General features: G+C 48.1%; 1 protein-coding gene and 1 long non-coding RNA gene across 3 annotated transcripts in view; one reads left to right on the top strand and one right to left on the bottom strand.

Annotated features, from left to right (window-relative positions):
- Positions 1-12,896, top strand: part of MAP2K1 (mitogen-activated protein kinase kinase 1) — a 73,550-nt gene that overhangs the window by 49,721 nt on the left and 10,933 nt on the right. The window lies entirely within an intron of this gene.
- LOC138444297 (uncharacterized) lies at positions 1,028-6,682 on the bottom strand. The gene is made up of 3 exons (XR_011258425.1): positions 6,092-6,682; positions 3,201-4,310; positions 1,028-2,103 (listed from the first exon to the last, which is right to left on the bottom strand). It is a non-coding gene; the product is annotated as an uncharacterized lncRNA (long non-coding RNA).

The raw sequence follows: 12,896 nt of genomic DNA on the forward strand, positions 1-12,896 counted from the left end.
TGTAAGTTACAGCCGCAGTGAGTTACTGCTACACACTGACTAGAATGTCTGTAGAGACTATGTTATTCAGGATGTGAAGCAATTGAAACTCTCAGTCACTGCTGATAGGAATCTGAAATGGTGCAGTGTATCAATGTTTTAAAATGTTAAGCATGTATCTATGATACATTCAACCATTTCATTCCTAGGATTTTCCCTAAAGAAAAAAAGGAAGCACAGGGTCAATAAAGCCCTTGTACCTGGATGTTCATAGTAGTTTTAGTTGTAATAGCCAAAAGTAGAGACAACCCAAATGTCCATCAGCAGTTGAATGCATAAACAGATTGTGGTATATCCATACAATAGTATATACTGCTTAACAATAAGAAAAATAAACCATAGAAAAGTTTAGCAGTATGGAAGAATCTTAAAAGAGTGATGCTAAGAAAGAGTTAGACAAAAAAGAGCTTTGTTACATGCTGTGTGAATCTATTTCATAATTCTAGAAATTGCAGACTAATCCGTAGTGACAAAATACGCATCAGTGCTTGCCTGGAGAATGAAGGAAGGGGTGGAAGGGAAGAATTACAAAGGAGTGTGAGGAAATCGGGGGGAGGGTAATAGACGTGTTTATAATCATGATTGTGGGCATGGTCGTATATATACTCATCAAGTGATACACTTTAACTATCAATATATGGAGTTTATTATATGAATATTATATGCCAATTGGGATTTCCCTTTTGGTCCAGTGGCTAAAACTCCATGTTCCCAATGCAGGGGGCCCAGGTTTGATCCCAAGTCAGGGAACTAGATCCCACATGCCACAACTGAAGATCCTGCATGCCACAACTGAAGATCCTGCATGCCACAACTAAATAAATAAGTAATTTTTGTTTTAAAAAAGGGTAAAATTATATATCAGTAAAGCTTTAAAAAAGCAAAAAAAAAAAAAGTCAAGTTGCTGTAAACTATCTCTTTATCAAGAGAGATATAAAGAGAGATTCTTAAATGCAGCCAGGGAAAGGGACAATTACTTTGGAAACACTTTGCTAGTTTTTTTTTTTTTTTTAATTAAACCATATAACACATTTACTCCATTTCTCAGTATTGACCTAAGAAAAATGAAAACATTTGTTTGCACAGAGACTTGGGCACATGATAGTACCAAACTAAACAACCGAAATATTTATCACCAGATGAGCAAGTAAACAAATTCTGATATATTCAAACAACGGAAGACAGCTCAACAATAAAAGCGAGCAAATTGTTGATACACACAACTTGGACAAATCTCAGAAACATCATGATGAGTGAAAGGAGCCTTATAGAAGAGTCCATACTGCATAGTTCTGCTAGAACAGTCAGAAGTAGTCCGTCGTAACACAGGTTGCCTGAGGGTCTAAGGGGCTAGAGTGAGGGTAAAGGGGCATGACAGACAGTGAAGCTGGGCCAGGAACCCATATCTTCTGTTTTTAATGCAGTCCTAAGTCCAGTCCTGGTGTTCTCTGTCGTGTGGCTTCTGTGTGCCATGCTCTGCGTTGTTGGAAGAGCACTCACTTTATTTCCCTTCCGAAGAGAGGAAAGTTTCAGCTTGTTCCTGGAATAACCAGCTTGTTTTTCCCCTTCCTCCTGGTGCTGCCCTCACTTTCCCAGCAATTTCTTTTCTGGCTCCACCATTTATTGCTTTTTGGCATAAAGAGCTGCTTTGTGAGCCAGGCGGGATTCCGGACAGATGTCTTCATGGAGAGCTCACTCCTTGCCCAGCCGACAAGGAGTCACTAGAAGGACTTATGCTCTGGTGAGCAGAGTGTGTATGCGGGCAGCCAGGCCTGGCCGCTCCGCATTTCAGACTCGTGCTGTTTGAGGGTCTTGTCCAGAAAGAATCCTGAAAGAATTCACTGTAAGACCTTGCCTGGAAATGGTCCTCCTCTTGCACAACTTGATTCCTTATCAAGAAGCACGATGGGTGGACGATTCCTGGAAGCTGAATTAGAGAATGAGAGAGTCTCTCTGCCTCTGTCTTTAGGCTTTCTCACTGCTAGTAAGTTCAGCAAGTTCCTCTTCTGCTTTACATATATTCTTTTGCACTGAAATTTGAACTCCGTTTCTTCTCATTCTGTCCTTGAGGAAAAATGGAGAAGATTAAAAAGGCTTTTTGTTTGCCTTACATTTTAAAAAAATGCTTTTCTTTTTTTTTAATCTCTGGTGTAATTTTTTTTTTTTCTTTTTAAGAAAAATTTTGGCTTTACCACTAGTGTACCTGGGAGGCCCCAGAAAAGTGTAGATAGGCCTTCAAAAAACTGAATCCGCAGACTGTGTTGGGGCAGGGACCAGGAAGGACTGCTCTGGTTTGGGAGGCTGGGTCACGCAGGCAGAAAAGCAGAAGCCCGAGTCCACAGCTCCCCCAGGGTGGCTGCTGCTGTGGGCCAGCTGGCCCTTCTTAGCCTCACCGGGGGTGGGCTGCCGGCTCAGTCACCCCCCAGAGGGGTCCACCGTCACTGCCTCTGAAGCGTACACTGCCGCAACAGTCATGCAGGTGTCAAGCGGCCTTCCCTTCCTACTGAATGTGGGGTACAGGTTGGCAAATCCGTGTGCAAGATTTTTTTTTTGGCCACGCCACACAGCTTGTGGGATCTTAGTTCCCTGACCAGGGATTGAACCCTCTCCCTGGGCAGTGAAAGCACAGAGAGAGTGTTAAGCCCTGGACCGCCAGGGAAGCCCCCAACAGGATTTTCAATTGGTAGGTGAAAGTGATTTCTAGGTGTGCCTTACTCTAAGTAAAAACTAAGTACAAAAGTAACTTACAGCACAAGTTGTTCAAGGGGCACTTTTGCTTTTTAAAACATTGACTCAAAGATTTTTCAAATATAATTTCTCACAGAATCTACAGAAAGGCAAGCAAAAATTATATCACTTTGATTCAGACTTCTTTTTTAGGGGGTGGGAATATGCCGGTGATACAAACTTAGGCATACCTGCACTTCCCAATTACTTTTCAGGTGAGAAGAAGTATAGTAATGGTGTTTGGGTGAACAGCTGTTTTCACCTACTGTTTAGGTCCTGTTTTTGCAGCTAGGTCATGGCCTCTTGAAAGTTTGTTTTCTTTCTTGGAGTGGGTGTGTGTGTCCTGGACCTAGTGAGCTGCACTGCTCTGGGTGTGCCTGGGGCTGGCTTTCCTGTGTTTCTGGATGGGAACCTAGAGATCAGCAGATGCTCACCCTCATTCCTGAAGTGCTTGGTCTCTGCCATCGTGGAACGGGACTTCTTAGGTAGAACAAGTACAACCGATACTCCCCGAGTCTGAAGACCTGGCCAGCTGTCTGGATTCCATCCACGGTGACGTGGCCCACTGTGATTTGTCTGGGCGTTGGGCAGACATTGTGTTCTGTCTCCCTGAGTGTTGAGAGGGAGCAGCAGTCTGTGTGGTGCGGGCTGGTGTGGTGGCTTATGGGTGGCTGATCAGGAGGTGGGGATTGGAGCTGTGGCTCCTCTGGGAGTGCACCTTTTCTCTGAACTCTTCGGGGGACAGTCTTGTGCAGGTGCGCGCGCATATCCCCCCATGTGTACTTGCCCCCGTGGGCACTTTCTCCATCCGAGAAGAGTAATGTGTATTGTAAAATTGAACACCTACCAAATGCAAGGGACTGGGTGAATCGCTGAGGAGGGCAGAAAAGGGCTTGTAAATGACTCGTGTCCTCTGGGAGCTTAGTGTCTAACAGGGGGAAGTGCTTCCAGTGGGTGGCGGAACACAGCCAGCACCATTGTTTTGTGCATGAATCACCCCACCACCAGCTGTCAAATAGAATCTGATGTGATGTAATTAGTTGGGATTCTTTGACTGTATTAGAAACCTAACTCAAGATTATTTGATCAAAAGAGGGAACTTATTGGCTGGAGTTCCCAGGAGGTCCGAAGGTAGGGATGTGTGTGGAGTTGAAATGATAGTCTCAGGACTTTGGTTGCTGCTTGGCTTTACTTCTCCTTCTGTGGTTGGGCTTCCTTTTCAGTCAGGTTCTCACCCCTGGGGGCAGCAGGGACCTCACTAGCCCAACACTTCTAGTCCTTGGTGCTCCATGTCCCTGAGAAAGCTCTGCCTCATCTCCTCAGCCTCTAGGTCAGTGCTTGAATCGCTGGTTGGCTCTGCCTGGAGAGCCCCTCGAGTCCTGGGCCACTTCTTGTGTCCAGCAGACTAGCTTATGAATGTGTCTTGGGGCAGGATAGATGGGGCCTCTTCATGGGCACCCCAGCAGGAACACACACTGTTGTGGGGGAACATATCCCAAATGAAAAAGAGGAGTTCTATAACTAGAAGATGGGAGGAACAGATTCTGAAAGCAAAAAAGAGGATGAAGAGAGTTGTTCCACTGTAAATAATATTAAGCATTGGGTCAGCAAGACAGAAAACTGCTAACACGGGATCAAAACAGTAATTAAGCATTGAAGGCAGGGGTGGGCAGATTGGCAGCACGCAGCCTGCTGCCTGTTTTTGTATGGCCTGCAAACTAAGATTTGTTTTTCAGAATTTTGTGACATGTGCTCATTGTGTGAAATTCAAATTTCAATGTCCATGAAGACATTTTACTGGAACACAGCCCGGCTTAAGTGTTGTCTGTGGCTGCTTTTGTACTGTAATGGCAGAGCTGAATAGTTGCTTGTGAAAGAGATTGTGTGGCCCTCAAAGCCTTAAAATATTTGCTCTCTGGTCCTTTGACAGTAAAAGCTTCCTGACCACTGAGTTAAGGGGAAGAGGAACCCCCCAGCCGAGGAAGCTTTAGAATTGAAGCCTGGAAGTCAGCTGTAAGATGATTAAGTCCTTCACGGAAAACAGAGTGTGTGACGTGGGGAGGAGACCCTAGCGCTCTGAGAGGGGTTAGTTAATTCCACTGGTTTCTATGCAGCCTTTCTAGTTACGGTGGCAGGAAGTCAGAGGTCCAGTTCATCCGAGGCTGAACTAGGTGATTAGCCTTGAGTTAAGGGGTGTGTGGGGGGGTGGGGGGCTCATACAGCTGTGCTTCATGCCACTGAAAGCAGTGACTGGCATCACCAGCCCATCAAGCTGCTGGGCCCCCTCTCATTGTCAAGATCTTGTTCTGATTAAGACCCTGAAGAAGATTTTAGGATTTAGACCAATGCAGAGTTCATACAGCGGAGCCCGTGAATAATGTCTGCTTTGGAGTTGCTGGCGGATGAAGATCAATAGCTGCTGATAACAGAGTTAAATTAAGCCTCAGCTGGGTTTTCTCTTCCTTCTGTCAGATGGAGCAGCATGTAACCTGCCTGATCTTTATACCCAGTAGCTGGAGCTTAGATTTTTGAGGGAATGCCCAGCCAGACTGTGATTGGACTCAGCTGTGAGGTTCTCTGCAGAGCATTAGATTCGCTTATACCTTGGGGCCCTCCTGCTTAGAGTACCCTCCCAGAGAGTTCCTTATTGCCCAGGATAAAGCATTCTGTGAAAACAGGGAGCTCTCAAGTTAGGATGAGATTTCAGCATTCTACAGAGACTGAGAGTGTTTTTGGATCCTAGTCCTGGGAATAGTGGAGAGTCTTCAAGTTATCTCAAGGGATCCCAGCAGCAGCCTCCGGAGGAACAGGGTTCTCACAGCCATCAGGATTTCAACCTCTGAAGTCCTCCTCTCACTTCAGTCAGACTTGCTGTTGGCACTGACAATCAAGATTTTAAGTGGCCCAAGTTTGTTGTTTTACAAGCTGTTGGTGGCAGATTCACATATAATGGGTTTCTGAGTGGCTGCTTCTGTGACCCCTGCAAGGCGCTGTCCTCCCTGCCAGTTTTCCTGGCGTCTTGCCAGGCTTCCCCGAGGCCCGTGAGGGTGGCCCTGCAGCTGCGCACAGCGCTGTGTCCTGAGCACAGTCCCCGCCCGTGTGTGGTAGGGGGATGCCATCAGAGCCTCAACCCGTGGGCGGCCCATGGTGTCCGGGGGCACCCTGGCTGTACCTCAGCTTCCTCTGCCCGCCAGGCTCATCTCCCGCCTGGTGGCGACAGCCTCAAGGGGGCAGGCAGTTAGCTTACAGGGAGAGCCAATCCCTTTGGACTGTGTCTGGACCCCCCACACCTTGTAGATGGAAAGAAACAGTGGCTGATTAGTACCTGGAATCCAGCGTGTGGTCTCTGGTTCGAAATGTGAGTCACGTTCTCTAGAATTACCTCAGTGCTAGACCCACAGCGATGGATTATGTCTCCAGACGAGTTTGTTTCTTAGCATCTCAAGTGAGGCAGATGGGCCGTTGGAGGAGGAAAGTGCTTCCTCAGATCCCTTTAGGGAAGCGTCGTGGAGGAGGTGGTATTTGGGCTGAGCTTGGAAACATGAGGAGAAGTTACGCAGGTGGCAGTGTTAGCACGAGGGATTCTAGGTAGGGAAACACATGAATCACGATGACACAGCGGCCGGGAAACACAGATAATGTCCTTGCAGGAAACAGCAAGTCGTTCAGAATATTTAGAACGAAGGATTCCTGGTGCTAAGTGGTGGGAGTTAAGTGAGAATTAGTTGAAGCAGTTGAGGAGGGTCTTCCCTGCCATGTGCAGGGACTGGATTTTTATCCTGGGCAGTGGGGAGCTGAGGGGTGCTCCTGCACAGGGAAGGAAGGCAAGCTGTCCTCGGAGGAAGAGGCCTCTGGATGCTGCAGCTCAGGTGACGGGGAGGGGAGCGAGGTCAGAGAGGAGGCTGCCACCATGGTTCTAGAAGAAAGAAGGTGGGTCTGAGGCACAGTAGTCATTGAGTGAAGCGCGAGGAGGACACAGGCTGGGAGAGATGACCCTGGAAAGCCTCTGAGAGCAGAGGCCGGGTGCGGGTGTGGGTGGAGGGGGGTGGGGTGGGCACAGGAAGGAAGCCCCTAGCTTTGCCCCTGGGCCCTCCCTAAGGCAGGGGGTGGAGGGGACCCCAAGGCTGGCCTGTTCCCTTTGGGAAAGACCAGGCCGAGAGGCGATCCCGGCAGAGCTGTGTCCTGCTCCGTCTCATGTCATAAGCCGCATTTCTAGGGGCGCCAGGGCCGGGGCACTGCCGCTCTGCTCAGGCGCAGATGACTTCCTGAGCTCTGTGGGCCCAGGAGAGCTGGTCTGTCTTGCAAGGTTGGTGACCAAAGGAGGGGTAGCTTTTATCAACCAGTGCCTTAGCAAGGTGGAACCCACCTGGCTCACCGTGCCCAGCGCCACAGTGACAGTGGAGAAGCTAGTGCACAGTCTCAGCTAGAGGGGGAACCAGCATTAGGCTTAATGGCACCCAATTAATTAGAAACAGAGTGGTATTTTCTTCTTCCACGAAGAGAAAGTCTTGGTTGAGCAAGGCTGGCAATGAGTAGATAATTGTTGAAGTTGATGTTGGTATATGTTCATACTCTACTTTTGTGAATGTTTGGATTTTTAAGAGGGAAAACATAGAAGGAGGCAAAAGTACTAATGTGACAAGTGACATATGTGGTAAGAGCTTCAGGGAGAAGGCAGCCTTGTGGGTGTGCAGTGGTCAGGTGAGGCCTCCAAGGGGAGGTGGGAGCCTCTCAGGGAGGATTTTTTTTTTTTTTTACATGTAACAGAAACTGGGCTTCCCTGGTGGTCCAGTGGTTGAGAATCTGCCTGCCAGTGTATGGGACATGGGTTCATTCCCTGGTCCAGGAGGATCCCATGCACTGTGGAGCAGCTGGGCCTCTGCTCTAGAGCCCGGGTGCCACAGCTCTGCAGGCCATGCACTCTAGAGCATGTGCTCTGCAACAGGAGAAGCCGCCACACTGCGAAGCTGATGCAGTGCGCCTGGAGAGCAGCCCCTGCTCACCACAGCTAGAGAAAGCCCGTGCACAGCAGCCGAGAGCCAGCACAGCCAGTCAGCCAGCCTGAAACAGACAGGCAACAGAAACCAACGTGAGTCAGTGTGAACAGAAGAGAGGACTTCCTTATAAGGATCTGGGGGGCTTTCCTGAGCATTGGCAACAGCCCAGATGCTGCCAGTGCTCAGGAAGGGTCAGGACAGGGGTGGAAGACAAGTGGGATCCCGGGCAGCTTCTGTCCGCTTTTGGCTGCCTTGTCCTGCGTGCTCTGCAGCTTGGCTTTCTCTGCTGCTTTGTCCAAGGGCAGGAGGAGGGGCCTCCCACCCCACCTCCTCCCACCTCCACCCCAGTAAGCATCAAATCTGTTCAGACACAGTGCAGGCCCAACCCGACCCTCTTAGCCCCACTGCCAAGTCCCTGAGTATCCTAGCAGAACTCACCTGGTGCAGATAGTCTGTGGCGCTCCCTCCTATAGGGAAGGGAGGTAATCAAGAGGACACTTTTGGGTCACCTTCTCCTTCCTCCCCTCCAACAAACAAAAAAGACTAGAAGGATGGCAGGTCATATAAATACAGAGAGTATCTGGATTAGAGACCAGCCAGAGCAAATGATTCAGACAGAAACATTCAGGGACTCCTGGGGAACAGCATGGATCCTCTTGGCACTGACAGTGGTTGGGGAGGTGGGGTGGGTGGGGACATAGGTAGGAGCTCAAATGTTAGCTTCTATTCCCCGCCCCCAAGCTTCAGACTTAGACGACAAATAACAAGCTAGAGCCGTTGAAATCTAAATTCTATTTCTAATATGTAGTTCCTCTTACTTATTGAGCCCTTAGTACCTGCCATCAAGTAGGAATTACTGCTCTCACCTGACAGCCAAGGAATCCAGCTACAGGAGGCTCGTGATTTTGGCCGGGCTCACACAGCCTATGCTGGTAGAGCTAGGATTCAAATCCAGATCTGCCTGACTCCAAAGCTGGTGCTCCCATTTCCACACCACAGTACATGCCTGCTTACGGTGATTTTTGATGCCAGTTGATAGTAAGAGTCAGTGGATGTTAGGATTCTTGGTTGTTAGTGAACACAAATTAGCTCAAGCAGTAAAAGAGGTTGTTTGTTTGGCTTAGCTAACCAAACCCCAGGAGGAGAAAAAATGGAGCCCGGCCTTAGGGAAGATTGTGTCTAAGGACTCAAATGCCATTAGCTGTTATACTTCAGTTAAGATGTGCGGTCAGTTCTCTATACCTGCATGCTTGGATTCAGCCAACCTACAGATGGAAAATATTTGGGAAAAGTTCCAAAAAGCAGAATTTTATTTACATTGTGTTTTCATTGTGTTTATACCTATTTACATTGTTATAAGTAATCTGGAAGTGACTTGAAGTACACAAGAGGATGTGTGTAGGTTATGTGCAAATACACCAGCATTTTATATAAGGGTCTTGAGCATCTGCAGATTTTGGTATCCATGGAGGTGGGGGTGGGGTGGGGGGGTGTCCTGGAACCTGTTAATTCTTGCTCATTTGTTTCTCTTCCAGAGTTGGCTTTTTTCTCTCAGGCCAGCTGTCTCTACCACATGGGAACCATTGCCTCTGGCTTTAGTCTCATTATCAGAGAGGCAAGAGCTTTTCCCAGCTTCTGACAGAAAATCCCGAAAAACGCTCTAATTGAACTAAAATACTGGTCTTGTACCCAGAACCCACCAGGTCACCAGGAGGTTGGTGGCCCAGCCTGCATCAGGGGCCTGCCCTGTGGCCTGGGGACAGAGGTCTGATGGTCAGTCTCCATCCGAAGCAGCTGGCTGGAGTCAGGGAGGCACACCTTTCCCAAAGTTAGTGTGTGTGCGGGGGGGAGGGTCCTTCTCTTCTCAGTAGACGACACACGGAATGCCAGCTCCGTTTAGCTTAGGTTTGTCCTCACCTGGCAAACAGACTGTCCTCGGTGTTTTCCTTCAGGGCCTGTCTCAGGCTAAGCTGGGAATGACTGATGAGTGAACTTGACTTCACGAGTGAATCATGCTGACTGTGACCCAGGCATCAAGGGCAATGCCTTACTTGGGTGCAGCTTGGGTCCCCATGCTGCTGCTACTGCTGCTAAGTTGCTTCAGTCGTGTCCAACTCTGTGTGACCCCATAGACGGCAGCCCACCAGGCTGTCCCGTCCCTGGGATTCTCCAGGCAAGAACACTGGAGTGGGATGCCATTTCCTTCTCCAATGCATGAAAGTGAAAGGTGAAAGTGAAGTCGCTCAGTCGTGTCTGACTCTTAGCGACCCCATGGATTGCAGCCTGCCAGGCTCCTCTGTCCATGGGATTTTCCAGGCAAGAGTACTGGAGTGGGTCGCCATTGCCTTCTCTGTAACTATGGTGATATTATTAGAAATTCTCTCCCACTTCCCATTTAAAACCAAACAGATTTCCAGTCTAACTCTGCCTTTCCTTTTGGCATCTTCCCCCCACCCCTTTCCTCCTGCTGAGCTAAATTAACTTTCAGCAGGTCAAACCAGGATTTTAGCTGATTTCTCTGTCTTGAAGTACAGATGATAATGTCCAAGTAGCCAGCACTGTTTTCCTGTCCACCAGTGGTTGATTTGCTTTGTGATAGATTGCATATCTGCTTGTCTTCGGAAGTCACTTAGTCTGGAAGGTGAAGTATACTGCTCTAAGGCAGGTTCTTCTTGGGTTTTTTGGCCATGCCATGAGGCATGTGACATCTAAATTTCCCAACCAGGGGTCAAACCTGTGCCATCCTGCATTGGAAGCATGATGGAGTCTTAACCACTAGACTGCCAGCGAAGTCCCTAAGGCAGCTTCTCTTAATGGGAAGGTTACTCTGTGGCCTTTAGCAAGGGGCTTCTACTTGACCCTTAATTTTCATACCTATAATATGGGGCTGCTCTGCCGTATGTTATTATGGGGTCATTTGGAATGAGGAATCAGGGAGTCCAGGATCCATAAACTCATGCCTTGACTACTCCCTTTCCCCCTTTTTCTTTCTCTCTCTCACTTCTCTCCCTCTCTCTCTGGTTTAACCCCTTTACCTTCTGCTGAGGCTGTTATTACTACCTGATTTCAGATTCTGACCATTTCTTGGAATGGCGTGTGCTGATGAAAACCAAATCATGGCTTAATGTGACATCATCTTGTGTTAATTGTCAGCATTTGCGTGCCTTTTGGGTCAGGGATGAGCACTGCATTTGCAGAGAGGGGCACACAAAGGTAAAGAATGAAAGCAATTCAGAACTAATGAATCATGGGAGGGAAGTAAAAATTAAAATGCAGTTGCTGGACTTGGTTGCAAAACTCTTAAAAGCAGAGAGATAAAAATAGCTGCTGGTTAGGACCTGGCACACGTGCTCCAAAGGCTCACTGTGTGAACTCACTTGTTAATCAGGAGGCTCTAGTTCCCACTGTCAGAACGTCTCCTGCAGTTAAACTTGCCCAGGAGGGTAATGAGCTGAAGTGAGAAGGAAGTGCTTGCTCACTAACCCAGAGCACAGAATTATAATCTCTCACAATCAAACTTTAAGGATTTCAGCCTACCCCAAGTCAGCTCCTATTCCCAGATAAAGCTTGTTTTATTGGTTACCCCCTTGACAGGTAACTCCCAGACTCTGGGCCTCGGTGTTTCTTGTCTGTTCAGTTCAGTCACTCAGTCGTGTCCAAATCTTTGTGACCCCATGAACTGCAGCACACCACGCCTTCCTGTCCATCACCAACTCCCGGAATTCACCCAAACCCATGTCCATTGAGTCAGTGATGCCATCCAACCATCTCATCCTCTGTCGTCCCCTTCTCTTCCTGCCCCCAATCCCTCCCAGCATCAGGGTCTTTTCAAATGAGTCAGCTCTTTGCATCAGGTGGCCAAAGTATTTTGAGTTTCAGCTTCAACATCAGTCCTTCCAATGAATACCCAGGACTGATCTCCTTTAGGATGGACTGCTTGGGTCTCCTTGCAGTCCAAGGAACTCTCAAGAGTCTTCTCCAACACCACAGTTCAAAAGCATCAATTCTTCAGCGCTCAGCTTTCTTTATAGTCCAACTCTCACATCCATACATGACCATTGGAAAAACCATAGCCTTGCCTAGATGGACCTTTGTTAGCAAAGTAATGTCTCTGCTTTTCAATATGCTGTATAGGTTGGTCATAACTTTCCTTCCAAGGAGTAAGCGTCTTAATTTCATGGCTGCAGTGTGCACAGGGGTTAATAATGCTTACTTCACAGCACAGTTGTGAGGGTTAAAGATGACTGTATTTAAAAGGCCTGGCATAGTAGGTGTTCAGTGAACCGGAGCTGTTGTGATGTCTTCCTACATTGGCTGGTTCTTATTTGTTGAGTTCTGTCTCCTGTGGTGGTGGCAGCCTGGACAGGAACTGGTCCTTTCTACTCACAGCTCAGTGCAGGCACTTTATTAGTGTTTATAAAGAATAAACAAGTGAATTCTTTAATCCACAGAGGGGTAGAAAATGCTCAGAAGTCAAGTTGAAGTCATGTGCTCATTGGGGGAGGAAATCAAGAAGCTTTGAACAGTGGTTATTTCTGGTGCAGAAAATATCAGAAAAGAAAATTCTTTCTTCCACTTAGTTTTTTCATAACACCTTCTTATTCGTTTATGAAGAAGAGGGGTTTATCCTTTTTCATTGTTGCAGAGGCTGGGCAGGATCCGGGTTTCAGACTTTAGCATCTTATAGGTTTCCTAGGGAAGTTTGTCAGCTTGGGAGCTTAGAGGCTAGCGGATACTTCCTGTGAAATGCAGCATGGGCCATCACTTGCTGGGGCTCCTTCCAGCTTCACTCTCCTGATATTGGAAGGTTGGAAAGAGAACCCAAGGCCTGGAGAGGCCTCGGGAATTGGAGAGGGACCACCTGGGCCTGTAACAATCACAGTGTTTGAGGCGGCTGCAAGGAAAGATGAGGGAAGAAGCCTGACTAAACCTCCCAGAGCTCCAGAGCAGGGCAGTATTCCATGTTGGGAAAGGCCCTCAAAAGAACCAGGCTCCTATCAGATGAAGAAGTGAGAGGGCAGGTGGGAAAGGAGGATGCTTTAGGTGCAGGGATCAGTTAGGCAGGCGAGCCGGACATGGAGACGTGCTGCGGCAAGGAGTTGGAGAAGTGAGCAGGACAGTGGGCTTGGAAAG

This window comes from Ovis canadensis, chromosome 7, assembly GCF_042477335.2.
Source record: "Ovis canadensis isolate MfBH-ARS-UI-01 breed Bighorn chromosome 7, ARS-UI_OviCan_v2, whole genome shotgun sequence".
Classification (NCBI taxonomy): Eukaryota; Metazoa; Chordata; class Mammalia; order Artiodactyla; family Bovidae; genus Ovis; species Ovis canadensis.